Below are 13,608 nucleotides of genomic sequence, written 5' to 3'. Positions count from 1 at the left end.
GCTCAGATCACACTATCACGACCATCTCGGTATTATGTGTTTTCAAAATGTTTAAAGTTATGACATGTATAGAGTCTTAATCATTTTGAGCATGTTCAAATGATATGGCTAAGATTAGCTATTGAAATAGTTAGTAAAAATTATGTTTTGGGTGTTATGTATGTTTAAATGGTAACTAATTCAAAGAAGCGCTTTGATGTTGAAGAAGGACGTGAATTTGAAAAATCACCATAAATAGTAGAAATGATATATAGAATTAAATATTATCAAGTCTATTTTTACACAAAAGAAACGGTGTAGGCAAAGGAATTTTATATTTTGAGATATTTGAATTTTAGTGTGACAGGGTCAGAATGGTTTTTGAAGTCCCCTGTTCTGACTTTAGAAAATCATTATAAATTGCACAGAAAGAATTATAGGTCATAATTTATATGTCTAGATTCCTTAGTGACTCTATTTTCAAAAAAAAAAAAGACAAACGGTAACCATATATGAATTCTGTACAATGAGATAATTGATTTTTAGTGCCAAGAGGTCAGACCTGTCGAGCTGTGAAACAGGGGATACTTTAATGAATAGACTGTACTAATTGGCAAAGTCAAAAATTCTGAAAATTTTATGGTAAGTAGGAATATGAGTCTAGTTTCAAGGAAAATTTACGGATTTAAATTTTGAGTCTCTTAACTCGAGTTATAATTAAATTAGTGACAGTCACGCAGGTGGACAGTTTTGTTGTGAACTGTGAATTTAATTTTAAAAGTAAATTTTATGCTCCGAATTGGTAAGTTAAATTGGATGACATCTCGTACTCGATTCCGGCGACGGTCTCGGGTTAGGGCTGTTACAAAGTATTTTGTTTTGAACTAGTGGTTAAATCCCTGGTATCTATATATTAATCTGACAGCTAGCATGCAATCTCTGAAACGTGTCAAACCAACACTGAGTGGTGTGTTGGGTTGGATGGGTAATGAGTACCCTATTTGGTGTGTTTGGTTGGTCGGGAGTGGTGTGTAGCGGTTGGTATTAAGTAACTGCGTATGTTCTGTTCTGTTCTACATCTGCTTATGACTTGATCTGTTATCTGTTTGTAAGATTCTGATCTGTAACTGAATGAACTATTTCTTGATTCTAAGTCAACATTTGTACTCGGATATCTTGGTTTACCGATAATATTTTGAATATGTAAATAGTTGGGTCCTTTTTGGTATATTAACTCAGTTATTGTTGAATGAATTTCAGGTAAATCACAGACTTGATCAAGTCGGCGGTTGGGAAGCTCGGTTATATGTTTATACCATTTAGTATTATGAACCATGCTAGTTATATTCGTAGTTTCAGTTAATTAGAAGATAATGTCGAGATACTGGTTTGTCTTTATTAAACTTTATCAGACTTGAAAAGTGTGTTATTATAAATTGTTGAATGTGTTTTGATTATCATTCTTTTTAACTCTCCAGGCTTGGCCTTGTCGTCTAGGCTGGGTATGGGGTGTTACACAACCCTGAACATGCAATTGAAGTTGATATTGAATGGAGACTTGCGAATGAGGAGGGGTCTAAAATTGACAATGACCTAATAAAGGAGTCCGAGCCAGATGGTGCAGAAATTATAATAATTTTAGAACTAGAGCCTATTCTTACTGAAGCAAAGGATGGTGGTTCTGACAGTGAAGGTCCAAACAATGATGGATGGACTGATATGGGTTTCACGACTTACGCACCCCTACCTCAGATGTGTAATGTCGATTTTGCTACTGAAGGTGAGTTAGAATTCCTAGAACTCCCTCATAAAAAACCAGGGCATGCGAGTTCGTTAACAACTTTCAATGACTTAGAGGTTAGGATGGAGTTTTCCTTCAAAGACAGTTTAATTGCTATAGTGAAGCGGTATAACATAAAGCATGGGGTAAATTTCCATGTTACAAAATCCCGAGTCGAGAAATATAACACCCCCAACCCGGCCTGGACGTTAAGGCCGAATCTGGCGGTGTCACATGTTAGTGTTTTTCGAAAAATGAGTTGTCGTCAAAAACCTCTTATCTTAACCACCTTTTTACACTCTCTTATGCTTAATTCTAAGACGTGCCCGATCAATTTCAACGTGATTCGTATTCAAAAGTTATTCTCTTTCGAAACGTTATTAATTTTCAAAACGTCAGTTATTGCGGAAGCTTTTTAAAACAATTTGCATGTTTGTGCAAATTTTGTTAAAATGTTTGATCCGTTTTGAAAACTCGATTATCCCTACTACTAGCAGCTGTAAATCAAAACAATAAAAACCCCAAATTAAAAATAAAAATCCAAAGAGGCCATTATTACAGTAAAATATCCCAAAATAAAAGCAATATTATAATTAAATATTAACTCGAACTAAATAGGTCGTGTGGCCACCGCTGAGTCCTCTGTCGCACCGGTCCGCCTATCTCTGGGGATTACCTGTACAGTCAAATCAGAAGGGTGAGTTTACGAAAACTCAGTGTGTAATCCCATATAAAACAAACAGTCAGAAGGCAATCACAATTTGGGCCTAAGCCCATTTTAGTACAGTTTCAGTTTCAATTAGGGCCTTAGCCCATTACAATACAGAAGCAGTCATGCATTTAGGCCTTGGCCCATTACAGTATCAATATTTAGTACAGTAACAGATATACAGTATCAAATCCTACCTAACCAGCCTCTACATTCCAACTCCGTCCAACCCTACACTCCATGTGGGGATAATCAACCCACCCATCCCTACTCTCCAAAAAGTACCAAATGCGGCACTAAACAATAGTTCGCAGTAGAGCTGCCGGTAACTTAGGCTCGAGGCCTTTCAGTACACTTCCTCCGAACATTATAATTCCCCAACCCAATGTAATGCAATATACAAGTACGACATGCTGTAACATAATATCATGCATGTAAACAGAGCATACAGTATCAAATCATTGGGACATCATTAGGCTTAATCATATCAATCATACAATCATTTCAGTCAATTAGGGGTCTAGGTAAACTTATCGTCCCTACAGTAGGTTCACAGTTGGCTTGGGCGACCCGTGCAACCCTATTAGTCAAATAGTGAAATTGGTCCTACGAGCCCATGAAGTTTGCCCATGTGGGCCCACACGCCCGTGTGACCCACATGGCCCAAATTGGCATTGGCCTCTTGATCCATTTTAGTGTAATCCATGCTAGATAACTATTCATATGTGTTTCCACTATTTACTTATGTAATCCTTCAAAGCTGTCTACTTGAGTCACTGTTACTAAATTGTTTTTATCTTAAGCTACAGAATTTTGAATTAAGATCCACAAATTTTTCCTGAAACTAGGCTCAAATATATTCTTACCATAAAATTTTTAGATTTTTTGGTTCAGCCAGTAAGTACAGTTTATTTTTTAAATTTTCCTCTACTCTACTATCTAGAAATTTCAACCTTTCTGCACTAAAAATTAATTATCTTCTCGTAAAAATTTTGGACAATGTTTCTGTTTGTATATCTTGAAAATAGACTTATTCAAGATTTTAAACATATAAAATATAAACTATAATTATTTTTATACAATTTTTAATAATTTTCGGAACTCAGGATAGGGGATTTCGAAATCACTCTAACCTTGTCTCACTAAAATTCCATTATCTCATAATATGAAATTGCTTTGCTTACTTCGTTTCTCCTATGAGAAACTAGAATCAAATATACTTAATCCCATATTTTTTTCACCCTTTAACTCGATTCCCAAAATTTATGGTAATTTTTTAAAAATTAGCCTACTACTGCTGCTCAAACAGGAAGCAATATCAACTTTTGCCGATTCCGTTATTTTTGTGTTTCGGGTACACACCTGGTATCGATTGATGCTACAACGATCCCTGAGCACTCCAAAACCTATAATTGACCAATTCCACTCAATTTATCACTTAATTGATCGAACTAAAACTAAATCCAAAATGAGAAACGCATCCCTTAAGTGATGAAAAGCTTACCCCAGCACATCGAAACATTTGGTTACGCGATAGCACGATGAGACCCTTAATCTAGGTGAGATGCTGCTGCCAAACGTCACAAATCCCTGAATCAAAGTTGGAAGAAAATCGTAAGTTAAAGAGAGAAAAAACTCTACTTACCAGAACGTGCGACGAAAATTGACCCAACGAAACGAATGTCTGGTAGCCAACAAAAGAGACGGAAACAGAAAGAATAACGGAAAGAAAAAATTTGGGTTTGCCAATAGAAAAATAAAAGGTGAAGAAGAAATGGAGAAGAGATGGCGTCAGAAAGGTGGGGAGTTTTTGGAAAATCAAAATTTTACAAAAAAGAAATGACAATGCTCAGAAAATTTGATAACCCCAAAATCCACTCCCCTAAATTCTCTCTACCAAACTCCCACTACTCAAATTTCCAATACAACTCAAACTCTCCAACTGACGAGCAAATAAAAATATTTTTGTCCTTACACTCACGCAGGGATTCGAATTCTTGACCTTCTGCCAACCAACACTCTCCTGAACCACCAGACCAGCAGGCCCATTTTGGTAAGTACTTGCAAACTTTTAATTAAAAGTCTACTAGTCAGAAATAGGGGTTAAGTCAGAAAAACACTAGAATTTGCCAAATCAGGGCTTGAACTCAAGACCTCCCAGACTCACCCAGAGCACTTAACCACAAATACCGATACACAATTATGTCACATTTTCACAATAACAAAAATAAGAATTTTGGGGCGTTACAAGAAATATAAAGCGAAGCGTGCAATGCATGGAACAATATGTCTATTGAAAATTATGGCATCTGTGAGGAAGTAGTCGAAATTCTGGGCGATAATATACTGCTCACACACATGTATTGTTGCAGGTATGTGTTATGATTAACAGCAACAACTCTATTCTGGCCTTTATTCGACATTGTATTATGTATGATGAGATTCTTGTGTTTTTACAGGCATGTCGAACGATCATCCAGAATTGGATCTAGACATGATATCTTACTTTATATTACCTATAATGAGAGTGAGTCCTACGATTCTGGTCCTAATTTCGATTGCTCACATTCGTAGCGAGTGTGATCACACTGTTTTGTATCATAAAGCATGATTGGCAAAATTGAAGGCGTTGGAGAAGATGATAACGGGTGGGAGAAATCATATAATAATTTGTGGCAATGGTGTCAAGTACTGGAATAGTACATACTAGGTTTTGTAACCAATATGCAAACAGAGCTTGTGTATTACTGTGATCACTTGGTCCATGGAAAAAGAGTTTTCTATCATTTTCTTTAGACTTTCAAGCAGTGTATAACAACATTCCAGTATTATAAGCCACTTGTACAAATTGACGAAACATTCATGTACAGGAGATATTAACATTGGTTGTTATTGGTTGTTGTATAGGATAATAATAAAAAAAATCCTACCAATAACTCGATATTTCTATAGATTCAATGGACTTCGATGTTTACAATCACAAAGGAAATGAGTAGGAAGATTTCCAGTCAAAATGGAAACAAATTGCTGGTTTCTTCATCCCTAACTCTCCCGAAATAGAGGGTGATGAGAATCTTCAGGAGCTCGATGACTTAGAGCAAATTCCAAGGGAAGTGGAGCCAACAGAAGAGGTCCTTTCCAAGGCTACTAGGCATCACTCAAAGGGAGAGGACTAGTTTCTTTATTTTTTACCCGGTCTTTTCTTTTATTGTCTTTCACCCTGTATAACATATCTTTTTTTTTAATTAAGTGATCCTTTACCCTTTTCTTATCTTTTCGTTTTTCTTCAATACTCTTCATTAAGCCATTATTAACTCATCAATCTTACAAATAAGAAAATTTTTAACATACCTAAGGAACTCTACTAGGTCCGGCACATTATGCATACATGGCTTCTTTATCTTCATGATTTGAGAACCAGCTAAATCAGATTTGGATCTTATGTGTTACATCTCTATTATAGACTTACACTCAACTATTCATACATACCTTCAACATTTACAACTTAATGGATATGGTTTTTAAATAAAAATTACAAATGAGTATACAACAAACAACTACAGTCATTATATGAAGGGTTGCAGTTGTTAGGACTTATGGACAAATCTCTTAACATGATTACATTATTTCTATATATTACAACAGACTCCACCATGCCTGCCGAAACCTACTTTGCATGCATAATAGCCCACTTCACCACTCTTTTGGCGTAGCCCTAGCATCGTTCCTTCTGGCACAGGCCCTAATCAACTTACTTGTGACATAAAACACTAAGGTAAGTTCATGAGAACTTAGTGAAATGAACTCCATTTACCTGTATCATCTCAGTACAATGCATTTGATAATTTCATTATCATCTCATTGTTCCTTATTCTTTAACTTGACTTTGGCGAGTATCTTTCTTCTTCATACCATAGACGCCATACCTTGCATTATGACCACTCCTAACCCTTAGCATCTTCAAAACCTTATGTTTTTCACCCAGCCTTTTCATGATTTCCTTAATTGTTCCCATTCTAGAACCCATACCTGCAAAACACTGTTGATCGAGTTATTCTTCTAGTCTACTTGGTTCATACTATGAATTCACTACATTCCCTAGCATGTTTCATCTTCTCTGGATATATCTTAAGACTATGCAGGATATACCACAACATTTCCTACGGAACTGATTCTTCAGAGTTCGCCATACGTACTATTCCTTCAGAGTTCATCATACGTACTATTCCTTTAGATTTTTCCATACGTACTATTTGTTCAAATTTTTTCATACTTACCATTTTTAGAGTTAGCCTTACATATCATTCTTTCAGGGTTTGTCATACTTGTCATTCCTCTCTTTCAAGGTCTGTGACAAAAGCGTTTCCTTTAGATGATTTCCATAAGGGCTTTCCTTTAAAAGGCGCCATGAAGGCGTTCCTTTCCATAGATCGTCACAAAGGTTTCCATTTCATAGATTGCCACAAAGGCTTCCATTTTATGGTGTGTTCACGATAGGGATTCGTTTAGACTCACATTACGTGAGGTTTGCCCCTAATCGTCTTGGATCACGTAGAGAACTCCATTAGGTGATAACCTTCATTTAGTTCTTTCCATATGATGCCATAACCTACCAGTTATGGTCTTATACAATATGGTCTTTCCATATGACACCATAGCCCCCTAGTTATGGTCTTACACAGTACTGTGCCATGGACTTTTCCTTTCAAAGAATCGTGTTTAAAGTCTCAACAGACTCCTTTAGATGACTCCGTGGAGACAGACACAAACTCACTTAACAATTATTTCGTACTTTGATTCCATACATAAGTTAGCATACATTTCATTTCATATCATCTCATGCATTCCAAAAGCACTCATATAGTCTTATTTCATCATTAGAGCAATTGTCTCATGCTTAACCTATCAGTTTCCTCATGAACTATACATGCACGACTCATTTAGCGTTCACAATCTGGCCATTTTCTATAGAAACATCACAATTAATACCTTACATGCGAAAGTTAACTTAGGGACTCACCTGACAAGAATGTATATTAGGTTGAGCTCTAGATCCAAGATCCTTTCAGGAGTTACAGTAACCACTGCCTCTTAAAACAAAAGAACACCATAAAAATCCATTCGGATAACCTTTCCACCATCTTAAATACAAATAACCTATAAACAAAGCCTTACTTTTTTAGGCATTCATGTAGATCTACTTTTCAGAGTCATAAAACTCACCTTGACATGGACAAATTTCTAGAAGAATCTAGAGGTTAGGATCTAGCTTAAAGAAAAATGCTTCTCCTTTCCTCCAGCCATAGATTTTAATATTTTAAAAGAGAAGAGAACTCCCTTTATTTCAACTTGAAGACCTATTAAAATAGTCCAAAGTCTTTATTGGAACTTGATAAATGTCACATCACTACTGACTTATCTTATCAAAGGTTTACAAATTCTGAGGAAACTAATTGTGTACTTTCCCTTTCTCTTTTAAATATCATGGTTCTCGTTCGGTTAGTTCCTAACCAACTTACCTTATAACTTAAACTTGTACAGTATCATGGGGAAAATGGTATACTACTTCTGACGTGGGCTTATACCTTCAGTATCTATTTATCTGACCACATTATTCTTCTATCAATTCACAATTATCTAGCGTGGAACTCTTAACATCTTGAACATACAATTGTGTCCGCCCCCATAATGCTTCAAAAAGAGCACTTGGACAGTTACAAATTTGCCAATTGTACTTTTCAAAGGCTACGCAGGACTTTGTGCCCGCAAGAACTGAGGCGTTATAGGCTTGCTCAAAGAATTCTTATACTTATTCAACTTCTTATACTTTACACACACTCAAAACTTACTATTTATGCCTTCCTTCCATAAACATCGTTTGAACACTAGGGTTTCGTTAGGTAGGATCTGCACAATAAGCTAGCGGACATATATAATTAGGGCTCAAATAATTTATAATTAAATTTTAATTTTTCACTTATTAATTATAAACTTATTTAGTAATAAAGTCATTCCATTATAATATCATGATTGAGCTCTCCCCAGTTACATACCATTACAAAAGCTACTCAATAAGTGCTCGTCCAATGACCTTGTCGTAAGTGTGTTACCCTCATAAGATATCATTAATCTTTTTGGGATAAATTCATTCTCCCAATATGATCCTATTTTATCTCATGGTAGCCATTTATATAGTTTACCCAAAAGTAGTTGTAATCATTTAAATTTGTCACAAGTACTTACAATTGTAATTTTATAAATATTATCACAAAAATAAATAATTGTACCAACTTAACAATAATTACAAATGCAATAGTCTTAATTAGTATAGAGTGATAATTAAAATTTTGTTAAACACTCATTTGACACTTAATTCAAACCATGTTACCTTATCTCCATTCTTATATTATATAAAAGAAAACATGTTAGGCCTTTAAATTTTAATCTTGTAAATTATAAAGACTAAATTTATAACTTTACTGACTATTTCCTTTTCCACCACAACTGCGTTTTTCTTGTAGTTAAAACCCAGGTGATAGCATGGGCTAGCTAATAGCAACCAGCCATTCTTGTGGGTTAGTTAGGCCTTGACCAATCCATGGTTTAGAATGGCTTCATGGTTTCTGGAAACATTGAGTGGTAGCCTAGGAGGGTGCATATGGTTTAATGGGCTCCTCAACGACAAGCCTTAGCTCATCCAGCTTGGTAGCTTTTTGGACTCACAAATCACAAGTCCCACCTTTAACTTGGAATGCTACACCAACACAATAAATACAAATAAATTTAGAAAAAAAATTAAAGATAATACAAATGTGAAAGAAATTATATGAACACCATAAATTTTATATAAAGAAAATATCTTTTTGAAAATTTATATAAATATAACATTTTAAACATGATTATAATATACAAATTAATATGCACCATGATGCACATTGAACAATCTTCTATATTATTATAATTTAACTTTTGAGAGTACAAGTGAAAGGGGTCATAATTAAGGACTGAACCAAGATAAAATATCAAGGAGTGGCCAAGCATAGTAGTTTGTACTATTTTAATACTAAATAATTTAAGTTTTATTCTGATAAAAATTTTGATTTGATTAATACAACTTGTATTGATGCTTATCAATTCGTACTATTTGATATAGGATTTTAATATTTTATTTTTAAATATTTTAAATATTTTATAAGTTTCTATAAAAAGAATTATAACATAACCCTAAAATATATGTAAAAATTAAATAATATCCCTATGAATAAATTGAACAGCACACAATCTTATGAGAATCACCAACCACACTCACTGATTTTCACAATCACAAACAAAAGAAAGAAGAGTAATTTTAAAATATACAAAAAATTGTTGAGGTATACCTTTTGTGAAGAAAAGTTCCAAATCTCTTGAACCACTCTTTAGAAATTGCTAAATATATTGCTTTAATATCATGAAAATTAATTTCTTTTTAGAAACATATTTGAAATAATTTAAAAATAAGAAAAAAATAAACTCTAAACTTATAAACCCAAAAGAAAAAAAACTCACAAACTTATAGTAAGAAAATTTAACAACAAAATGGTGTGATGTGAATAGTGAATCAGTGGTTTGTTAAAAGATAGCTAAAAATTATTGAACACAATTCAATCATCGATTTCATGTTTCATTCATGTAGATCACATATGTTAAGTTTGGAGTAAATTAAATATTTAATTATTTGTTTTATGTAAAAATTTTGAAACTTTGAATATATATTAATATAAACATTATTTTAGATCGATATGATAAAGATATCGATTGATTCAAATATTTACAAGTATGACAAATACAATTATATTGATAAATTCAATGATTGGATTGTTAAAATATTAATTATAATAAAAGTTACAAAGTGCATCCTCCCTGTTATATATATATATATATATATATATATCCGTGAATAAGCACTTGCTCTTAACAATTAAGTACAAGACACTTACCCTATCAAGTTTAATGTAAAATTATCCCTATAGTTTCAAGGATATCTACTTATCTCTCTCAAGTTTGAAAAAATCCCACAAACCCTTTAAAATCTATTTACTAAGCAAACCTTAAATAAAAAAAAGACAATTATCTCTTTTATTATTCATCAATTCATTTTCTATTTGATTTATTCATTTCTCTTCTAATTAAAAAATAACGAAATTTTAATTACATATGAAATCCTACAAAATGAAATATATTTGACTTCTTTCATTTAAAAATTATATTCAACTTCAATTAAAAGTAAATATTTTAAATTTATATTTAATTTAATTATATATTAATCTTGAGATACATTCATTAAATTATTTTATGTAAAATTAATTAGTTACCATTATTAAAAAAATTCATGGAAATTTTATTAAAATATAAAAGTAAAAATTATCTCAAGATTAATATTATAATTAAATAATTAACATGTATTTGTATAGAAAAATCATTAAACAAGAAACAAACAGTAAAAGAGACGACAATAAAATAAAATAAAATAAAATTATAACTTTTATCTCAAGTGATAGTCTAGTTACCTATAAGTGTCTTATAGCATATTGGGCACATATTTATATCCCACCAAGAGTAAATGTTGAGATTTCTTTAGTGGGTGACCATGTATGTCCGCGTGGTTCGTTTTATTAAGCACCCAACAAAGCGCCCTCACACTATGAACCTTCTAGCTCTTTAGGCACCTATGCTTTCATTAGAGTCAAAAGAAAAAAAAATCCACCAAAGATATTACCAACAAGTTGAAGGGTTCATTGGCTCCCGATGGACAAAACTTTACAGACTTCTGACAACGGAATCAACCTCCCTCAACAAAGCCTTAGCTTAATGGGATGGTTAAGGTCTTGGGAACTTTAAGATCCCAAATTCAAGTCCCACTCTTTGTAAACCATGTGTGAGTTCTTAACCTATATTTATTATGGTTTATGTTTCACTATACGTGGATTTTGTATAGATTATGTTGGTAGTCTTGATATATTCTGATTATTAGTTTGATTGTGCTTTTTATTGATTAATATGGTTATTTGAATGTATTCTTTATAATTGTTATTATGACTATAAGTATAACTTCAAAAAAAAAAACTTGCATATATATTAATTGAACAATGCATTATTTTAACATTTGATTATATTAGAATATAGTACAAATAATGATTAAAATGATTTCATAATTAATTAAATATTTATTATTTTTAATTAAAAGTATTAAACATAAAAATTCTAAATAACAAAAAAAATAGAATAATAAATAACTAATAAAGGGTAGAGTTATCCTTTAATTTAAAATTCATTTAATAAGAGGCGGCTAGTGGATTTTTCATCCAATCTTAGGAGATAGGTGAGTATTTTAAAATCACAAGGTAAAATTTAATCATAGAGAGGTTTGGAATGCTTTTCTCTTAACAATTTGCAATTTTTTGTTTCATTCAAACTAAAAATTCTATCACATGTTTATATATATGTAGAAACCACGTATTTAGAATATAAGTATGAGTTTAAAATAATATACAATAAACAATAAAATGTAAGGTTTAAAATTCATAAAAAAATGCAATATGTATGAAATTGAAATAAAAATAGTTTAAAGTTTCAAAAAGAAGAAGGAAATTTAAATAGGTAATACATCATATTAAGACTATTAATTAAACCCCAATTGTTTATCACAGAATTGCCATTTTTCTTGAGTTGGTATTGAGTTAATTTATGTCACCAACTCAATTAACAACATTATCAATACTAGTAATTCTATCACAAGCGTAAATTGTGAAAATCAAGTATTTAGAACATGTGTGTGTTTAAAAATAATATATAATAAAAAATAAAATGTATTGTTTGAAACTAATAATAATAACATATATTCAATAGGTATGAAATTAGAATAAAATAAATTAGTTTAAATTGTGAGTAGAATTAAATTTAAATAAGTCAATACATGTGATTAAGAATACTAAATGCACTATAATTGCTTTTGAATTGTGTTGTTGATTTTCTATAGCACTTAAATGTTATTCTTAAGTAACATTATTTAACATATTATCAAAATGTCAAAATGTTATAATGTTGGTGAAAGAAAAATTCAACATTAAAAATATAGTTATAAAAGATTTAGTTAACAATTGAATCATAGGTAGAGTAGTAACTTAATTAAAAAAACTCTCATCAAACTTGAGTTAGTATCGAGTTGAGATAGGACACTAACTTAATCAACAATATTATTAATAAGAAATTTGTAAACTCACCATGTGAGTGAAAAGTAATAAAAATTATTTAAAATAGGAAAGAGAATTATTTAGTGGTTAAAATAGTGATTAAAATATGGATTTTTTAATTAAGATATAATGTTTTAGTCTGTTATTCTTGCACGTCTCTATTCTGCTTCTCTAGCACATTTGTGGTTTTTGTGTTTTGTCAATTTGTGGTTTTTGATTGGCGGTGTAGGGGTGGATGTGAATTATTTTGGCTTTTTGATTTTTGGTCTTGGGTTTAGTAGGGGTTTGCTAAGGAAGCGATCTGGCAGGGTTCACGCTAGATGATGGAGAGGATGAGGTTTTGCTGTTACCCAATGAATCTGAGCCTAAAAAGAAGGCCTATGATTTTTGCTTGGTTGGTTGTTTTTTCACAGCTAGTGTTGTTCATTTTGTTGGCAATGAGTACGATGGCTGGAAACACAAGAAATATATAGACTTTTTCAACACCTTTTAAGCTCTAATTCATGCAGTTTTGTAGTAATTTTTGTCAAAATTCATACTTTAATTATAAAATAATTAATTTACGCTTAAATTATTAACATAGTGAATTTTAATTATTTTTATAATAAATTTTCACAAATTTAGTTTATTTTCAACAGTTTTGCACAAAAGGTGAAAATTGGCTTGGCAGTCACCTCGAAAGACTTGAACCGTTGGGGTAATTTTTGCATCAAGTGAATCAAGGGCATGACTAAATTATTTTCCAACCAAGGACTGTCCAATAATGATTATTATACATACTTTATATTTAATTTTTATCCAACATTAATTGGGTTAAAAATTAATATAAAGTCTGAAGAAGAAAGTGACCCAGTGTGTTAAGTATAGAAGACTGAACCACCAAGCAATTGGGAAGCCCAAAACTGTCC

The sequence above is a fragment of the Gossypium raimondii genome, chromosome 4 (genome assembly GCF_025698545.1).
Source record: "Gossypium raimondii isolate GPD5lz chromosome 4, ASM2569854v1, whole genome shotgun sequence".
Classification (NCBI taxonomy): Eukaryota; Viridiplantae; Streptophyta; class Magnoliopsida; order Malvales; family Malvaceae; genus Gossypium; species Gossypium raimondii.
This window is presented reverse-complemented; position numbering follows the sequence as displayed.